The sequence below is a fragment of the Hyposmocoma kahamanoa genome, unplaced genomic scaffold (genome assembly GCF_003589595.1).
Source record: "Hyposmocoma kahamanoa isolate Upper Pololo Valley unplaced genomic scaffold, ASM358959v1 78, whole genome shotgun sequence".
Taxonomy (NCBI): domain Eukaryota; kingdom Metazoa; phylum Arthropoda; class Insecta; order Lepidoptera; family Cosmopterigidae; genus Hyposmocoma; species Hyposmocoma kahamanoa.
In genome coordinates, this window is record NW_020653945.1 from 461,094 (window position 1) to 476,160 (window position 15,067).

General features: G+C 35.1%; 1 protein-coding gene across 2 annotated transcripts in view; it reads right to left on the bottom strand.

Annotated features, from left to right (window-relative positions):
• The window catches only part of LOC113232782 (ecdysone-induced protein 74EF), a 320,596-nt gene that overhangs the window by 149,681 nt on the left and 155,848 nt on the right, over nt 1-15,067 (bottom strand). The gene's annotated exons all lie outside the window — the stretch shown is intronic.

Consider the following 15,067-nt stretch of genomic DNA (forward strand, 5'->3'; position numbering starts at 1 on the left):
CTTTACAAAACAGGTTAAACATACGAGTATTATCGTAGACGTCGTCGGACGGCGGACAGGCGGACAGGCGGGCAGGCGGGCGTAAGTTTATGCAATGCTTGTCGCTTGTTGCGAAACCCGACAGAGACCTTGGCTCTACATGACTCTACATACGCTCGCTGTGCCCGATTTGTTTCGAGAGTTGCGAAAAACGCTCTATCGTGGGGTAGAATAGATTTCTTGTGAATAAGATCTTGCCTGAAGCTGTTGGAACTGTATATCAACAGGTTAGGTTTAAGAGGAAGAGGCCATGACTCTACAAGTATGAATGTACACATTCATATGTGTGCGATTTGAACGAGAATTGCAAAAAATACTCTATCGTATCATAGAATAAATATGGTCTGCAGGTTTTACACTAAGTAGGCATTCAGTGACGGAGATTCTAGAAGTATTGTTGAATAAAGTGTTTGAGATATAATTGAAAAAGAAAAGAATATAAAATATCTTTCCTTGAATTTTCAATAGCAGAATAGAAGCGTAGAACAAGTATTGAGCATAAAGCACTTCAGACTTTATTATAAGTGCTTTGTGGTTTTGTTTTAAGTTTCAAATTAATTATATTTTTTTGTTAACGGTATGAAGTGATTTTACTGAAAAGGTATTAAAGTAACTACTCGCTACGTTTCGACGTAAAATTATTGGCCAAAACCTGACATATATATAATGGCGTCCCAATTGTGGTCTACATATAACCGTGCAATGGGTGTGGACCTCAAGTATGCATATGAATGTTTGGTAGTAGATTTTAATCGGTAATAAATTGTCTTAGCGTGTTTATGTTATTATATAATGGTACGTTATGCAGGCAAAACGTGCCTTAATTGTGCATTACTTAGAATTTGAAATTGAATTAGTTTAGTTCAAATACACATGCCATATACATGACGATATATTCACATGCTGCCCATTTTTTGCTGGACGCCAGTTCTGAATCATTATGTTAGTTTAGTGTAAATGATGCGACAATATAAGCAGTGTATCTAAAACATTATTTAAAAACTTTTCGGTAGTAGATAGAGGTAGAGATCCTTGTGAAAGAGTTCGTCCAGGGAAGAACTGCCACGTTACCTAGTTCTGCCGCCATGCAGTAATGTGACCATTACTGTTTTACAGGCACATGGGACTAAGTTATGATTAGTCCTGTCATTTACTACCATAAAAAAAAACACTTTCGGTTGTAACGAGGCGTTGCTCCGAAAGGTTGAAAATATTTATTTATTCTAAGCAACCGATTGTCCGACTGCAGAACTAGTAGAAGTGCAGCACTAGCGCAAATGTAACACTACTTAGTAGCTACATTCGTACACTAGCGAGCATGTTTGGTTTTTCTCGCGACCGGTTCACCTTTATATCTGGGACAGGATACTTGCTGCCTTATGTAACACGTATTGATATTTTATTACCAACACACACATAATTAAGAACGGTACACAAGCTACCGGATACTGTGAAATAGTTTAAATATTCATCCTTCTATGTTAACACTTTTTATTAGATCTAAATTGCGTAGATTTGTTTTTTAAACAACCAAATTTTCGGATCCTTTACAGGTCTTATGACGATAAAGATGGTAAAGTCATCTATCAGTTATATCTAATATTAATGTAAACCACCTTACTTTACTATCTCAGTCATTCAAGGGACCTGTAAAGACCCGAAACGTTGGTTTGTCAGAAAAAATAAATGTAAATTATAATGCTTAAAATAAATGCGATTTTGAATTACTTATTTATTATTCAAATTGATTACTTACTTCGTTCAATTCATGCTTATGTCAAATTTTAGTCACTTAGTGCCTAAATGTCTACAGTTATTTTAATTTTGATTTCTGTTTTGTACGTAACATGTAATAAATATATATCATTTGAATTGTGGTGTTCCATAGTATGACGGGCCATGACAGAACAGCAGCGAGGGCTATGTAGTTAGCATAGTCCTCAGAGACCGAGTCATGGACCCTTTTGACATGCTTTTATTTTTTGTATGGCTCTTTTTTTAAATAAATTTTTATTTTTATTAATTTTTTGTAGCTTTGTTGAAATTTATGCAAGTCAAATAAAGTCTTTTTTATTTTTTATATACGAAAAAACAGTTTCATTTCCTTACTATGACAATAGTGCACACGAAAGAAATCGATAATAATACTTCTATGTTTACACTACAATTAAAAACTATATCATGAGTTGTTTACTCGGCCTCCGAGGTATACAAACAATTACTTTTTCTAGTGGCCAATTACAGCGCTATGTTAATGAAATAAATACAATGTTATGTGATGTCTATCGTGCCTTGGGTCTTACCTCTTCTGACTACATGTCGCACCTAGGCAATAGAATTTTTTTCAGGATAACTTTATTTATGTTAAGCACGTCAAGTTTTCAGCCTTTACCCGTGATAATATCATATCACCAAAAAGTTACATCCGTATCTAAAAAAAGGTAACTATATCATGGTTTGTGGAGTATTACGATAGTTACGACAAACATTGTCAAATACGACAGACAGGACAAGGTGCTTTTATTTTATTTCATTAGTGGACCTTACAGCTACTTTTACAAAGGGTATTTTCATATGAACAATTATATTGCAATTAAAAGCTTCCACATACCTTATATCTTTTGATAAAACATACATTCTACAACTTTCGGTTTTATCAAAGCTATGCTATGAAAGACCGGAAGTTGAAACATTATTTATTAATCACAGTTGATATAGTAGTAGTAATTAATATATCTTCAAGTAAATATAGTGCAATTAATAGTTAATACTTTAAATAGTTCCTTAAAATTTGTAATTTACTTTGTGGTGCAATAAAGTCTTTACATACATACGTGTATAATATATGTGTCACGCTTTTATTTAAAAAAAAAGCCTATTTAGTTTTCTGCGTATTGCACTCAATTTAATTCCAACATTTCTATGTATTAAAACTAGCGCTGTCCCCCGACACCGCTCGCAGCCCTGACACAGATGCCTTTGAATCTTGCGTCGCTGCGCGCCAAGTGCAATGTTGTTCGCTGCGCCCGCGCAACTGCCCGCTATTAATAGATAAGTGCGGATGTACCACATACCGTGCAGATGCAATGAGTTTCATAATTATAAGCTATTCAATTCTTAAATAATTGGTATTAGATAGATCTTTGTTCTTTGGTTTTAAACGACTTTTTTGCCGTAGTGCCATCTGTGAGAAATCTATTTCTTCACTCAGTCAGGTACCTTTACAGCTACCAGTACCTGACTAGAGAGGTCGCTTCAAAGTCAAAGTCAAAGTCAAAGATTATTTATTCCATAGGTAACATAAATTTACACTTGAAAACGTCACATTTAAGCTACTGCTCGTTCACTACGCTGACCTCCCTGAGAAGAACGAGCAAGAAACTCTAGGGATTGCTCTTTTCAAATAAACTTAAATGCTATGGAAAACACTTTGAATCAAATTTGTGTGGATTCTGGAGTCATGTCGTCTTTCCATACATCTTTATCTAACACGTAGTCTTCAATTTTGTAATATGATTTTTCGATCAAAATATTTTTAATGTAGTTTTTAAACTTAGGAAATGATAAACTTAATATATGCTCCGGAATCTTGTTGTAAAAACGTATACAGTTCCCCATAAAAGAGTTGTTTATCTTGGTTAAACGAAATCGTGGTACCATGAGTTTGGACTTAGCTCTAAGGTTAATATTATGGATATCTTCTTTCTTATTGAAATTATGTATATTTTTACGGGCATATAAAATATTTGAGTAAATGTACTGTGATGTCACAGTCATGATACCAGTCTCCTTAAACTTTTCTCTGAGAGAAACCCGAGAGCCTAGACGGTACACAGAACGAATCGCTCGTTTTTGCAATACAATTATGGTATGGTTCAATAATAATTGTAATTTTTTAATTTAAGTTTATTGAATGTATATTAGTTTTTCAAACAAACCAACATTTAAGGGCTTTTTGCAGGTCCCATGGTCACGACTGAGATGCTATTGGGCAAATATTTTTACAAACCAAGTTATTCTGAACTATAGTTACAAAAATTATTGAAACAAGCGAAAACCTAAGAACTCTATAATAATAAGTTAATTTGTATCTTACATACGAAGTTAATAGCCCTGTATTTATTAGCTTAAGTAAACTAAAACAATGTTAGAAATTGCTTTAAAATTTTATTGAAACCTAATTGTACTGAGAGTCTAAAAAGAATATAATATAATTAAATTTTAAACTTGAAAACCATTATTTTTTAAGTTACTGGTCGTTCACTGTGCTGACTTCCCTGAGAAGAACGAGCAGAAAACTGTAGGGGTTGCTGTTTTCAAATAAACTTAAATGCTATGGAATACAGTTTGAATCAAATTTGTGTGGAATCTAGGGTCATGCCATCTTTCTTTAGATCTTTATCTGACAAGTAGTTTTCGATTTTGTTTCGATTCGAGTTTTCAATGAAAATACTTTTTACTTAAGTTTTAAACTTCGGAAATGATAATTTGAATACATGTTCCGGAATCTTCACGTAAAAAGGTATATTTTCCCAATAAAATAATCGTAAATAGTGTAGATACTTACCTGGATACTTCCGTCAGTTAAGTAGGTGTATTGGTCAAACAAGGAGAGATTACATTTACCGACACTTACCTGAAACAAATAGTAAAAAAGTTAATCGAATTACGAGTAACTAACTATTAAGTGTCGATAACGCTCACACTAACCATCTTTTAGTTCTAGCATCAAAACAAGTTTGCAAGTTGAGGTATACTACTTGTTTATTTATTAGATGGACAAAACAGTTTACATTCAATGGTACTCCAATCAATATTACAATATATGGTTTTAACCTAAGATATAAACCTAACTTACGTACACAGAGCATAATTATTCTTCAACACGTGTATATGGATTAAAATTTAATAATATACAAAAGCTTAAAAACTAGTGGAAATAAAAATACAAATAATGAGCAATGAGTAGACGAAGCGAAGTGATTCTGAATAGAGTTACGAAATCTATAGATGTTATTGTCGAAAAAGTCATTTAGACCTCCAGATTCTGATGTTTTCAATTCATTATAGGTTCGACACATTCTCGTCAAGGGATTTAATACATGCAATACAAATACTTTACGGCGAAGGGGATTTGGCTTAATATTAATTAAAGTTAATACGGTTTGAAAGATTAGGAAAAATGAGATTATTATGTATTAATTTATGCAAATGAAGAATATCTTGTATTTTACGTCTAGTCTCAAGAGAAGATATCTTAAATTTTTCGAGCCTTTCCCGATAGGTAACTAATTTACGACCCAGTCCAAATCTACAGCGGAGAATTTTTGGAGCTTTGTTCTGTACTTGTTCTACACGGTTACAGTTTATTTTGTTGTAAGGGGACCATATAACACATATGCATTTTAATAATGGACTAGCTCAGTTGTCTAGTTCCAGTTACGAACAGGACAGTGAAGTGAACGGTTTCTTGGAGGCGTTTTTTTTCAATTTCATTTGTTAGACCTCATTTATAACTTAGGTTTAAAAGCGCTATTTTGGGCAGCGCCTATGGCCTTCTTCGAACAATAGCCCAGAGGAACGATGCGCCCATAATATATTGTAATAAAGGGTAGGGGTACATGTCAATGTTTAGATGGTTTATATTAACATAGTTTGTAACAATTTTTTTATGGATATTTTGTTCGAAATATAGATTTGAATTTGAAATTTGAATTTAAAAATAGGTTAACGGAAGTGGGTATTCAATAAACTGAATTCAACCCTTAATTTGCTACACCTAGAGGTGGAATATATTCATAAAATTTGTATATGACTACCAATAAGATTACCCATTAAAAAAAAAAGAATTACCGAAATTGGTTGGTGCGTAACATTCAAAAAATCCAGTACAATTGAGAACCTTCTCCTTTTTCACTTAAAAATAACTTGAATTCTAATATGGCAAATTTAATACTCTAAATGAACAATCAAATTGCCAATTGTGTTAATGACTCCAAGCCACTAAAGTAACAAAAACAAACCAACTGGTAGCAATTTTTCTTTTGGTATTTTGTGTAGAATTCTAATAATTCGTTAGCGTGAAATTCGTAGTGTATGTTTGTTACACCCCTGGTCGCCTCTGGGCGGGGACGTGACACATTTTTGGGACATTATTGACAGATCGTTTCTCAAACGCATTTTTTTTTTCGGACAAAAAAAAACACCTGATATAGAGCTCAACTTTGTTTTGTCTGGAAAAATCCACCTTCGTTTTGTTTTTAACCACTGACGCAAAAGGAGGGTACACGACAGCGTAGTCGGGTGTTTAGTACCTATTGCTACACCAAATTTGGCGTCGAGAACCAAAATAGCTATTTTTGTAAATAATTTGTTTTACATTGACAAGCTGCAGTTTGTTATAATTATTAATACAAAGATCGAACACCCAGAAAAATATCTTTCGATACGGCCGAATTCGAACCGACGTCTTCTAGCAAACCGTGCCAAACGCTATACCAACTAAGCTACGGAACGAATCAGTGGACCTCACGAATTTTTCTATGTTCTTGTTGTCGTGGTGTAGCGCCATCTATGAGAAATCTTTGAAAATATTTCGTCGCTCCGTGAGATACCTTTAAATAGGCGCCTTGTCGTCGAGTTGCGGATACCAGCCAGTTGCACCAAGTACCAAGTAGATACCTTTACAGTTACCAGCCCCGGCTACAAACTAGTAGAGTAACTGCACTTAAATTTTAATTGAATTGACATTCAATTATTTTTTATGTGAAATTACTCTACTAGTTTGTGATAATTATTAATATAACGGACTGCCACGCAGAGGTTCCAGGCTCGATTCCCGGGCCGGGGGAAATATTTGTATGGCCTACATTTATTTCTCTCGTGAGTTTGGGTGTAATTTGTGGTTATCTATGCGACACAGGGTTTCCCTAGTGCGGGGCTATGTTGAGTGTGTGCGTTATAATTAATTAAAATTTTTATAAAGATCGAACACACATAGAAAAATTGTTGTACAAGTGTTGTACAAAAATGAGGTCCGCTGGTTCGTTCCGTGGCTTATTTGACATATAGTTTAAATTATAGCGTCTGGCATGGTATGCTAGAAGACGTCGGTTCGAATCCGGATTGAAGGATTTTTTCTGATTGTTCGATTTTTGTATTAATAATTATAACAAACTATAAAAAGTGTAATATTAATTCATTAAAAAATTAAGCTGTAGTTTATCAAAGCCAATTTCTGGTGATAACAAACAAATCAACTAGATGGTATATGGATGGATGGAAACTAGATGGATAGATTGCATAATTTTTATGAATAGTGCCGGCTATTCTTTTATTTTGTTTAGGATTAGCTCCATCTACCCGTATTAAGATTTTAGCGTTAATTTTTAAATCAGTTTGTAACACACAACGCCATCTATTAATAAGCATATTCTCTAAGTTCAGAAAATTATTTTAGCACATGATCAATATAATATGAATTCCTTTATTTAATATTAAAGAGGATTTTTTTCTGTATTAACAAATGACGAGACGAGCAAGTCGTGCGCCATGTGGTAAGCGACACGTCTGTCCAAAACAGTTGCAGTGCCACTTAGAGCTTCAAATCGCAAAGATGAAAGGGGCACTGCCACATTGATGTGTCCCCTGCCTAATAAGGTAAATACACTATGAATAAAAATTAAGTCAATTAAGTGCAAAATCCTTTTTTTGTGATGGGCGCCAAATTGAAACCGTAAAATGAATGGGCGGCCATTAATATTAGGTTGTTAACTGTGTTGCTCCGGAACGTGACACGTGGTGTGACACATGGGGCAACACACGATACATTATAATTCGACACTAATAACATGCGCCTTAAACTCGTGAGTTGAATGACATGACCGTTTTGTAAAAGCTTATTTATATGACACGATTTTATTAGCAGTGGAGCCTTGTGCAAGAGTTCGTTCAGGGAAGTATTGCCACTCAACCCATTTCTGCCGCCAAGCAGCAATGTAAGTGTTGAAGAGACTCGTCCAGTCAGGGTGACGGGAGCAGTGGTAGAGCCTGTCAGATCTTTGCGATTTAAAGTTCTCAGGCGCACGACATGTGACCCGTTACTTGGTCTCATACAAAATGTACACATTGGTTCCTTGAATTATATTGAATACTGCAAGGAATAATTTATCGGGGAATGGAAATTGAACTCTCTTCCCCAAACTATCGATATTATTTACATTGTGATTTGTGTACGTGACCGGCCGTGGCGGAGCACGACCAACCACCAATATCACGATAGCACTTATCAATTGTATTTACCAAAATGGAATTATCAGGTACCAACATCGCTGTTCATTATTGACATGCACTACGTTTTGTTAAATTCTTATTTATAGTAATTTGATAAATTCTACACGTTGGCAGTGATAAACTTATTACATGAAAATATGTATTTTTGTACTGTGTTACTGTTTATACAATTGAATAGTTATTACTCTAGTAACCGATATCAAAACAAGGAGGAAGTTATCAATTCGACAGTAGTTTTCTTTTGTTAGAAAGGGGGTACCTAAATAGTGGTACCATTGAAATTCGAAGAAAATATTACACTTCTAAGGGTGGCAAGTTAGGGGATAATTCCACAAGCTTTTCAGGTTGGTTGTCATTTTTCAGAAAAAAGGTACAGCTATAATATAACTAATACAAGTTTCGTCGTCTAAGTCGTTGAAAAACCAATTACAAAGGTCCGAGAACCTAGCACAAGTTCGTGAGGTCCGTTCCGTGGCTTAGTTGGCATAGCGTCTAGCACGGTTTGCTAGAAGACGTTGGTTCGAATCGGGCCGAATCGAATGAATTTTATCTAAGTGTTCGATCTTTGTATTAATAATTATAACAAACTAGTGGAGTAATTTCACAAAAAATAATTGTAAATCAATTCAATAAAAAAATTATTAATACAAGTTAATTTCAAAGTGAGAAAATGATTTCTAACTGTAATCAAATTTCCATCGAGTCCAGCAGCCAGTTCGATTCTCGGTAGGGATTAGCATTTAAGAAACTTTACTAAGTTGCTTCATTGGTTGCACATTGTAATGGTTCATTGTACTGGTATAGGGAATTTCCTAATTCGAGACCACGATTGTGCAATTACCATTGTATTGTCACAAATTCGTTGGAGATTAATATAGTTTAATAGGGTGGTTATCCATGTCACAACTGCAAATATCGACCAGTAATATTCTTCAAGTAACAAATCCACCGGAATGACTTTTTTTTAGTCTACAAGTACAATGTAAGCACAACAAATATTGTGGCTAAATGGTCAGGGCTGATAGCATGAGCCACTATCGAAGAAGTTATTAACATACAGTATACTTTTTAAATTGAACGCAATTTTAAATAATTGAATTTCTTCACTATGAAATGACCTATAAGCTAAGCAACACTTGAAATCGTCACATGATTAGACTCTACCACTCATTCGGGCAAGTCCCTGGAGACAAATGAGTAAGAATCTCTCTCTCTGTTATTTACGAACGTATTTCAATTAACATAGATCGAGACAACCTGACAGAGTTGAGAACTGCCTCTGTGGCCGAAAGGTTACCAGACTGGTCTGCCACGCAGAGGTTTCGCGTTCGCTCCCTGGGTCGGGAGAAATATTTCTAAGGCCTACATTTACTTCTCGCGTGAATTTGGGTGTAATTTGTCGTTATCTATGTGGGTGTCCACGGCAACCGCCATACTGGGTCTCCCTGGTACGGGGCTATCTGTGTGTGTGTTCAAGAGTCAATACAACCTCAAATGGCTTTGATTTGTTTCGCATAATAGTGAAAGTGTTGAATTAAATCACTTTGGAAAAAAATATAGTAAAATTAACGATGTACACTGATTACTATACGGTGTGAAAAAAGATTCGGAAAAAATTTCACGAGGAAAAAAAAACACAAATTTAAATCGAAAGTTTATCGGAAAACAGTTGTACTCTTTCTTTTTTATATAATATCAAGTCACGGGACGAACAAGTCGTGCACCTGATGATAACACGCCTGTCCATAACAGTTGCGGTTTTAAATCCTGAGACATATGTTGATAAATCACATGTGCTTGTGTTTCACCAGCACATTTCAAAACCGGAACGCAGTAATACTGACATTACTGTTCTATTCAATAGTACTTTACATATACCAATGATTTTTTTATATCAACTGAACTAAATAGTACACTTATTGTATACGATACATATTTTTCAAAAAGCTTTATTTTCTTTTTATAAAAAGAATATTCTGAAATAAAACCAGTGTCCGTACCGCTCGACCCAAGCAGAAAGAAAATTTTAAATTCGAGCTGTGGTAGTATCAAGTCTTAAAAAAGGTTTGACTAGTCATTACCATGGATTTTTATCATCCAAGTACTCTGTATAAGGGTGTTGTATCATTACAGTTTTAATCTTCGTTAGTGGCAAATTTTGAATTGTATACATTGCCCCTTATATGTTTTTGTGACATAAAAACGATTGTCAACAACAGCTAATTCATGTTTTGGATAGCAAAGATAGAGAAAAAACGTTTAACATGCTAAGAGCTCATTGTGTGAAGTGTACATTTATTGGATCTCGAAAAAGTTGTCTAAATTAATTAGTATAACGTCATTGGGGCCTAAGGAGATCCAGATGTAGAGTATTAAAATGTATGAGCGCGCGCGCAGCCTACATTCGGTAGCGACATGCGAGTTAATCGATTACCTAATGCTCCTATATAAGTACTGTGCACGCACGGTACTGTGTTAACACATATATCGCACCTTCATGACAAAGTGACGAAATTTAAAAGGTAATATAAAAAATACTTTCGCGTGAAATGTGACAAAATTTTATTTGTAACAAAACCAGCTGATACCCGCGACTACGTCTGCGTAGAATAAGTACTTGGAATAGCCTCATCATTTTCATCCACAGCCTGATTTCTCCCACTGCTGGGTACAGGCCACCCGAAGTTTATGCCATCCATCAAGGTCTTAGGGACCACTTTGGGGAACTAAGCTTTAATGCATAGGTTTCCAAAGTTTTTTGGTTCACGAAAGCACGTATTTTTTACATTAACTTAACACACAAAAATCATAGAAGTAACTTAACACAAAAGATTATATATTTGTAATGTAATTTATGTAGATAATTCAGATTTTTTTTTTTCAAATGTCGTAGTACCCCCTGGGCAACATATTCGTAAATTTTTTGTGAAAATACTACACTAGAAGATTGAATAACACAATGAAAAATGCCTTAGATCTCAGTAGACTGCACACCGGAGCTACCTTACCGATTGATACTCGGTCTACAGACGCTTGTTTAAATCAAATTGAAGGAATTATGTTAGTTTTAATCGATCCTTGTGATGTTATTAATAACTTTAAAGTATTTCCAAAACTGTCAACGCCATGCAAGTTCACAAGATTAAGAGTCTATATTAGCTTAGCCCAAATTCAATTTTTTCCCGTACTAATTCGGTACAATGGCTTTGTTTCAGCATTTATTATTTTACAAACGAGATTAAGACGATTTGTAAAATGTATATCGTATACTACTATTGTCTATACATTATTATATTCTATTTAATTCAGGTGATATAAAAAAAAATCATTGGTATATGTAAAGAACCTATTGAATACAAGGGTTTTCTTGTGAAATTTCGAGGTAAGTTTATTTGTATCGTGAAAATTTTTAGAAATCGTGTTTTCACGCCGTATAATCATCAGTGTGTATCCTCAATTTTATTACATATTTTGTCCAAAGTCAAAGTCAAAGTCAAAGATTAGTTATTCCATAGGTAAAATAAATTTACACTTGAAAACGTCACATTTAAGCTACTGCTCGTTCACTACGCTGACCTCCCTGAGAAGAACGAGCAAGAAAGTCCAGGGATTGCTTTTGTCAAATAAATTTAAATGCTATGGAATACACTTTGAATCAAATTTGTGTGGTTTCTGGAGCCGTGTCGTCTTTCCATACATCTTTATCTAACACGTAGTCTTCAATTTTGTAATAAGACTTTTCGATCAAAATATTTTTAATGTAGTTTTTAAACTTAGGAAATGATAAACTTAATATATACTGCGGAATCTTATTGTAAAAACGTATACAGTTCCCCATAAAAGAGTTGTTTACCTTGGTTAAACGAAATCGTGGTACCATGAGTTTGGACTTAGCTCTAAGGTTAATATTATGGATTGATTCAACACTTTGAGTGTTATGCGGAACAACCAAAGCCCTTTGAGGTTGTATTGACTCCTAAGGCCAGTTCTATGTTGCTTTCATCGCTTATAAGCAAGTGATATTAACAACTTAAACTGTATATGAGTTTTATTCCAAAGTCCAAAGTGGTGGCAGTGTCTCGTTAACTCGGCCCTTCTGGATGGACGACAAGCGTTCTCCAAATCAGGCTGTCATTGACCATAAGCAGTGCTTGTAGCTAACTACATTACCACGCAGCAGCGGCGTATGCGCAGCGGAAACGGCAAACATAAAACTGTATTACCTTAATTGCGCAGGCACATAACGCCGCCGCGTACAGTTTTACGGTCGTAAAGACCTTTAATGCTATAATCACAAATTAACCCTTAAAGTGATTGTTAATTTACAGTTTTGTTTCGTTCCGGCAATTGTTTACGTTATTTCGTTATATTTATTTATTTTAGTAGCAGTAGACCTCCTTGTGAAGGCTTTCGTCCAGGGAAGTACTGCCACCTTACCTATTTCTGCCGCCAAGCTGTAATGTGACCATTACTGCGTTCCGATGTTGAAGGGTGCTGGTGAAATTACAGGCACATGGGACTTGTCAACTTGTCAAAAATGTCTCAGGGTGACAGGCGCAGTGGCAGTGCCCCTCAGATCTTTGCAATTTAAAGCTCTGAGTGGCACTGGAACTTTTATGGACATGTGCTTACCATCAGACACACGATTAGCTCGACCCGCCAACTTGTAAATTTACGTAACGAGTTTAGAAATATAACTTTTCCAAGATAAGTAAGTTTTAGCGTAAGTACTGTTAATAAAGATTTACATAACAAATTGTTTTGTGATTTGATTGATCAGAACAAACACTAATACAACGCAAAAGCGAATTAAAAATTATCTCTTACCAAAGAAAGACTTCAATATCACAAAAAAACCGACCTCAAAAGCTCGTCAAATCATCTGTTTGCCAAGTTTTACTGAAATTAGTTACCGGAAAGAGCGCGAAACCGGATTCACCCCCTAGATACCCTCTTGCCAACAAAAAAGAATCATCAAAATCGGTTCACAAATTCGCGTATCTCGTAAGATACATACAAAAAAAACACAATCGAAAAGAAAATCTTTTTTTTAAAAGGTGTAGGTAAACCCTACGTTCAGCAGTTAGATGTAAGATGTTGAGAGTTATTACCCCACGAAATAATAAATAAAATCAATTAATTAGTTGAAATATGTAGCTGACTGTACTTTTTCGCTAATTCTTCCAGAGCGTCAACCTTATCCGTGTCAATGACAAGGCACACAAACGCATAGAAAGACACACAAGCGTAAATATTACACGCATGTTCTAAATATACATCGCCGGTGGCAGTGTCTTGTATGGATACCAGTCTTTACAATCGCATTTTGCAGCTTGAAAAGTCAGTTTCTTATAGTATTTAGTAGGTAGAAGGTGTTTCTGGGTAGTGATCGTAATTTGTTAATTTGTAGTTATAAAATACTTAGGGTCGTATTCTAGAACTCTATTCAATGCTCAAGTCAGGATTGCACTGGCAACACAAGCACTGGAAATACGACCCTAATGGCAGGGACTTGAGTATGATTTCGAGTGCTTTAAACCATACTCAAATCCTGACTTGAGCATTGAGTAGAGTTCTAGAATACGACCCTTAGTAATTAATATTTAAAGAACGCTGACTTAAATTCATTCTTATATGCATTGTGGTGCGATATAAAATTGTTTATACCACCTGCTTTCAAACTAGACTAACCAACAACAAATTAGAATATTATGTAGATAAAGGCACTAACTAAGAAAGTAGAAATTTAGACTACGAACTTTTATAAATTGTTTCTTCTTTATCAAACAAATTTTTCTTTTCACATAGCTTCTATTATAGGGCTCACATATATTGTGCTTATAGCTGTAGACTTAAGATGTAATATTTGTAATGTATTAGGCATGCATTAAAATCGTGTTGTGCGCGAGCGCATATCCTGCCCGAGTCGCGCGCATGCGTGCGTGAGGTAGGTCCGGGTTTATTCATGACGAGAGGACTTGCGTATTGAGGAAATTGTTCCAATTTGATTATTGTAATAATGTAAAATATAACTTTACTGGCATTAATAATAATAGATACTGTAAAACTATTGGATGTGAAATTCATATCTAAAGGCTTTTCGGCAATTCTTATCGTAAGTGGCGCAAGGTATTAATTTAAACCTGAAGTGCAAAGCTCAGCTGTTGACAGTCTGTCTGCTCGTTTGATGTTTTCTCCAATTAAGTTTCAGAAGTCCTCGCCAGCCTATAGTTTTATAGTGACCCTGAGTTTAAAATACAATAAAGAACGCCCAGACTGAGCATATAGACATTTGCAATTTCCGTTGGCGGTGTGGGCTTTAATCTAAGAACCATTTTGTTCAGTTGATTTTTCGAGTAATCGTCGTCGTTAAGAGCCATTTTGACGACGTCCATTATACAGAGTCTGCACAAATAATCCAGCTGGCTGCGTTTTATTTGGGAAATTATAAAAGTATTTTTGAAAATCGGATTTCAGTTTTGGAGGAGTCACTAAGAGAAATTTCCCTAAAACATTTTTTTAAAGTCTATACGCCATTAGTTTGTTGTAATCATTAATACAAAGATCGAACACTCAGAAAATTCCTTCGATCCGGTCGGATTTGAACCGACGTCTTCTTGCATACCGTGCCAGACGCTATACCAACTAAGCCACGGAACGAACCAACGGACCCAACGAATTTTTTTATGTGCTTGCGTCGTGTCTTTGTATTTGGTTTTTCAACGACTTTTTAGTC